Source organism: Macaca nemestrina, chromosome 18, assembly GCF_043159975.1.
Source record: "Macaca nemestrina isolate mMacNem1 chromosome 18, mMacNem.hap1, whole genome shotgun sequence".
NCBI lineage: Eukaryota > Metazoa > Chordata > Mammalia > Primates > Cercopithecidae > Macaca > Macaca nemestrina.
The window spans coordinates 25,423,179-25,429,178 of record NC_092142.1 but is presented as its reverse complement, the minus strand read 5'-3'; the positions used below and the strand labels follow the sequence as shown (position 1 = coordinate 25,429,178).

The following is a 6,000-nucleotide window of genomic DNA, read 5'->3' as shown; positions in this document are numbered from 1 at the left end:
TTCACAGCTCCAGGTGGACAGATCTTTCTTTTGTTGCAGTTGGGGGTGTGGTTATCATTTAACCCACTACAGAGAACTTCCCAGAAGGCCTGATTATCTGGACTTGGTGGGCACTTCCGTTGGTCCATGCTGCTACTGGAAAGATTGCACCCCAGATTTCTGGGACGGCAGGTTGCTGCTTACTCATGGAAGCTTTGCATAGGCTTTGCATAGCCACTTCTGGGGATGAGGAGACAACCTAACTCCAGACTTCTACACACAGAGAACCTTAGAACCTAAAGCAAGGCCTCCTGACAATGAAAGCACCATAGCAACACACAGTGATCAGGAGTGGTGGCTATTTTTTTTTTTTCTGAGATAATCATGTACTCTAAAGTTGAAGTTGTCTGAGCATTGGCCAACTTTTGATGGCTGCATCTGGAAATCTCCCCATTGGGAAACATATTTATGAGCAGACATGACCTTGGTTCAATGTAAGGTAAGTTCTGTGACCATTTGTATGAGACTAACAGCCTTCAGAAAGCTCAGGCAGCTCAAGTCCTAGATTCTGTGCCTTCTTTTAGAAATTGAGTTTTAGAAATTGAGTTTTTAGAATGGTTAAAAACTTGGATTTGAAGTCAGAGTATCAGCTCTGCCCCCTGTGGGGTGGCCTTGGGCAGTCTCCTAATGCATAGTCTCAATCTCCTTCTGCAGAATATTATGAGTAATAACAGTGCCTATTTAGCAGGATTATAGTTATAATTAAGTTAGAAAATCAATGTATAGTTCTTAGCACAGTATCTGGTTCATAGAAATACTCAATATATTTTAGCATTTTATTGCTTTTAATTTCTTCCTCATTTCCTTGTGAAGGACTTTTCTTTTCTAGGAGGCTCAGAGCTCTCATTTTTCTCTCCAGAGCTCCCTGCCCTGCCGTCCTAAAACACAAAACACATCTGGGCAGAAATCAGTCTTGGAGTGTTGACATTATATAAATAATTCTGCTTACCTAGTTTTGCTTTCTCTGTTTTCCCAAAAAAAGCATCTTTATATAAAGATGTTGGTTTGGATTCTTTGATTTTTAAAATAATGACTGTATTTTAAAAATGATACCTGCTCATTATAAGAAATTCAAACGGTACTCAAGTAGGAAGAAGTAAAATAAATCACCTTGAAAATCTTACAACCTAAAAATAGCCATTGCCAACGTGGAGTGTATATTATTCCAAACAGCTTTTTAGTATATACACAGAAAGACAGACAGGGAGGGGTGTTGTAACAAATATAATTATAATGTATTTCCTGTTTCAATAAAAGTTATTAAACTAAATTTTCCTGAACTAAATGGAAGAGAAAGCAATTGAAGTAAAACAGAAGAACTTGCTAAAAAGTAATTCTTTACTACAAAGTGTATTAGTCATTATAAGAACCCTCTAAGGTTAAGAAAAAAAATTGACAGAGGTAAAAGTTAATTTTTTTAACTTCATATTTTAATTTTGGACAGTATGAATGATGCATGATATGAAGGATGAAAAGATACTCACGCTCCCAAAGCCAACCTAATATCCCCAACCCTCTTGATGTGTGGATTATATCTTTACTTTTACTTCATCACCATTTAGTAACTTATGCGTTGTTCTTGGAACACTGAAACCCTAGTTATTGAATCCAGAATCTATAATTAAATGGACTCAGTACTTTAAGGCTGTTTGCCAAAGTTCTTCATTTCCTCAGTTCTTTTTTATCGTTCTTGTAACAGGCAAGACACATTATTATATAATTGCTCTAGATGAGCTCAGGTGTGCTATTAGCTCTGATATATTTCATCTTTGAGGATGTTTGCCCTGTTGTTTTTATGTTGAATGGCATGATAGAATGTTCTAGAATTGTATTTCCTTCACCTCAGATTTATGTGACTATTGCCTCATTTTCTTATGGATGTTTAATGCTGTGACAGAAAAGTCTGAAGCCACCTTGACTTTTCTTTTTATACATGACTTGCTTTCTGTTGCCTATGAGGTAAAATTTTTCTGTATTTTTCAAGTGCCTTTACCATACTGTACCTTTTCTGCTCTGTACTAACTCTTCCTGGAAGATAATATGTACTTTCATCCTATAGATTTTTTTTTTTTAATTCTGATTTTGGGAAATTCTTTGCTATGGTTTGCATGCTCATCTCTTCCAAATCTCATGTTGAAATTTAATCCCCAGTGTTGGAAGTGAGGCCTAATAGGAGGTGTTTGAGTCATGAGGGTGGGTCTCTCATGAAGAGATTAATTCCATTCCTCAGGGGTGAGTGAGTTCTCACTCTGTTCCCAAGACAGCTGGTTGTTTTAAAAAGCCTGGTACCTTGCTTTCTTCTCTCTTGCTTCCTCTCTTGACATGTGATTTCCACATATGGCAGCTCCCTGCCAGCTTCTACCATGAGTGGAAGCAGCCTGAGGTCCTCACCAGAGGCCAAGCAAATGCAGGCACCATGCTTCTTGTACAGCCTACGGAACTGTGAGCCAAAATAACATCTTTTCTTTATAAATTACCTAGACTCAGGTATTCCTTTATAGCAACACAAAATAGACTCAGACCTTTTTCTTCTAATATATTTGTGTTTCTTTTTCTTTTTGTGTTTATTGGCTTCTCTACTGAAGAAACATCAATTTTCTTAACATTGAATTATTTTTGCCCTACTATTTACATAATACTTGATTCTAAACACTTTGATTTCATAGCCTTATCTCTCTATGTTAACTGCAATTGTCTCAAAACTTTCTTGGATGTTTTTAAATCATTGTTCAGCTCTATTTTATTCTTTGATACCTCTTACCCCGAGCACTGATTTACAGAATCAGAATCGCTGGCCACATTATCTTTTGTGCAACATAGAGGCGAGAAGAGTCCCTTACTTGCTTGGGGGGAGTCATTATGCCTGCTGCAATGGTAAGCAGCCATTATGCCTGTTGCGTTACCCTCAGCAATGGTAATGCAGGTTAGGTTTTTAACATTTTTTAACTAGAAACTTTTAGCTTTCCATAACCCGCCTTGAATGGGATCTGACCTCTTCTCTGGCTGCTCATGTTACTCTTTTAGCTTTTTGTGATTTCTACATTCTGAACAATGATTGAAATGCTTTAGGAACCCAGTTCAAACATGAAGCAAAACAAAACAAAACAAAACAATACAATCCCATCTTAACATCTTGCTGAATCCCATGTAGGCTCTCCGAGGGTGCCATAGATATGGAGTATGTTGTACTAAATATCTCCCAGCTTCCCAAACTCCATTCAGGTGGTACCAGTGAGGCCTCCTCTGCAGAATCCCCCAGCCTAGAGCCTGAGGTAGTGCTGCCAGGTCAGGGAACATCTCATCAGCTCAGCTGAACCCAACATGGGTTGTACATTAATTTTGTCATGAGCTTGGCTTTCTGCTCATTATGTTTCACCTTGAAGTCTGGGTTTCTTCCTGTTTTCCTGATGCTCCATCTCCCAAGTCATGTTGAACTCCCCTCTGGATGGCTGGGGCCATGGCACTCTATTTTGGTGATACATGACCTTTCTCCCTGGAGCTTGGCTTGATTTTGAATACTCTTTATCTCTTTACTCACTGTTCACCCTCCCCATTGGATTGCCCTTTCATGACTCTGATGGATAAGATTATTGATTATTCTGCAAATATGTACTACCGTATAGCTCCCACTGAGAATGATATACGCTCCTCCGTCCCTAGATTTTTGGCCTGGCCATGTGACTTCTTTGGCTGAAGGAATATTGACAGACACAATGTAAGTAGAGGCCTTAGATATGTTGGCATGGTTTGGCTTGGCTCTGCAGTTTTTTTGATACCCATCTACTGAGCAGTCATTGCCCTTTCAGCCCAGCCTGAGAACATGGATCAGACCTGAACCCAGTTGATGGCTTGGATGCAGGCTCAGGCAACCTGCAGCTTGAAAGATTCCTTTGAGCCATGATTGGTCTGTAAAGCCCACAAGCATGAGAATTAATGCTGTGTTTGTAACACACAAGTTTTAAGATGGTTGGTTACGCAGCATTGTTGTGTCAATAGCTGACCGATACACTAGACAAGGATGCTAACATTACACCTTGTCCCACAGGCCACACCTATGTTGAGAACAGTCTTATGAATTTCTTTTCCCAGTCCCAAATCCCAGATTTCATTCTTCTCCACCAACACATGTGGCTGGGGTCCCAGCCTGCCATGTATATAACCCCACATCATGTATCATGGCGAATATACTGCATAACCAAAGAAGATGCCAGAAGTGCAACTCCCAGAAGTAATCAAACGTTTCGCAATATGCATGCACAAGGATGTAAAAATGGAGTATATCTAAGTGAAAGCTCAGATACCAAATCTCAAACAGAAGACACAGGAAAGAGGTTGTAGTTGGAAAGCCTTGAAGCTGCTTATGTAATATTCTCATGCCTTTTGTAGGTAGAGGTATAATTATTTCATTATGTTTTCCTGTGAAGTGTGAAAACTCTCTTTACCAATCCTCTTAAATTAGTTAAATATAATATTCAGCGAGACAGGAGACAGAGAAATGTTAATTGAAAGTGGAGAGGTGTTTATAGGTTGATACGATGCAGCCAACTGTGACTAAAATTAATGTTTGGGGGTTCCTGCAACTGCCTGTTACCCTCAAGTTTATTCTATATTTCCAATAACAGCTTCTGGCACCCAGACAGTCTTGCTCAATGTTCCATAATTCCAGCACGCCTTGGAGAATATTTTCTTGAAATTGGTCAAAGAAGAAACAGTTTTAATTACATTCCATTTGTAAATTTTTGCCTCATGTGGTGTTTAAGGACAATGGGAGAATTTTTAAAAGTTCATCTCACTTTGGGTGGTTCATTGGTAAAATTGTCACTGAGCCTGTCTCTGGTCTTACTTTAGAGTCTATCAAAGTTGAGGTTTCTCACTCATCTATACCAGACCATAGTTGTATTATTTTGGGTGATGGTAAAACGGAAATTACAGGTCATTAAGAGACAGGGACTCATCAAAGGGTTTAATTCTACCTTTTTTCTTTATCATATGCACTGTTAATATGGGAGGCTGTGTCCCCACCCAAACCTCATCTTGAATCGTAGCTCCCATAATTCCAACATGTTGTGGGAGGCACCCAGTAGGAGATAATTAAATCATGGGGGCAGTTTTCCTCATACTGTTCTTATGGTATTGATTGGGTCTCATGAGATCTGATAGTTTTGTAAGGGGAAACCCCTTTCGCTTGGTCCTGATTCTTTCTTGTCTGCCGCCACGTAAGACATGACTTTTGCCTTCTACCATGATTATGAGGCCTCCCCAGCCACGTGGAACTGTGAGTCAATTAAACTTATTTTTATTTATAAATGACTCAGTCTCAGGTATATCTTTTTCAACAGCATGAAAACGGACTAATGCAGTAAATTGGTATTGAGAGAGTGGGGCACTGCTGTAAAGATATCTGTAAATGTGAAAATGACTTTGGAGCTGGATAACAGGCAAATGTTGGAACAGTTTGGAAGGTTCAGAAGAAGATAGGGAAATGTGGGAAAGTTTGGAACTTCCTAGAGACTTGGAGGGCTCAGAAGACAGGAAGATGTGGGAAAGTTTAAAACTTCCTAGAGAGTTGTTGAATGACTTTAACCAAAATGCTGATAATGATATGGACAATGAAATCCAGTCTGAGGTGGTCTCAGATGGAGGTGAGGAACTTGTTGAGAACTTGAGTAAAAGGTGACTCTTGCTGTGTTTTAACAAAGATACTGGTGTCATTTTGCTCCTGACTGAGAGATTTGTGGAGTTTTGAACTTAAGGGAGATAATTTAGAGTATCTGGCAGAAGAAATTTCTAAGCAGAAAAGCCTTCAAGAGTAACTTGGGTGCTGTTAAATGCATTCAGTTTTAAAAGGGAAACAGAGCATTAAAGTTTGGAAAATTTGCAGCCTGGCGATGTGATAGAAAAGAAAAACCCAATTTTCTGATGAGAAATTCAAGTCTGCTGCAAAAATTTGCAAACTTAATG

The 6,000-nt window shown here is 39.1% G+C and overlaps 1 long non-coding RNA gene across 2 annotated transcripts in view; it reads left to right on the top strand.

The window, feature by feature from the left end:
- The first annotated feature begins 317 nt into the window (after positions 1-317).
- LOC105463211 (uncharacterized) overlaps positions 318-6,000 on the top strand; it is a 47,587-nt gene continuing 41,904 nt past the window's right edge. For both annotated transcript variants that reach the window (XR_011616130.1, XR_011616131.1), the window contains exon 1: positions 318-478. This is a non-coding gene — a long non-coding RNA (uncharacterized lncRNA). The remainder of the gene's footprint in view (positions 479-6,000) is intronic.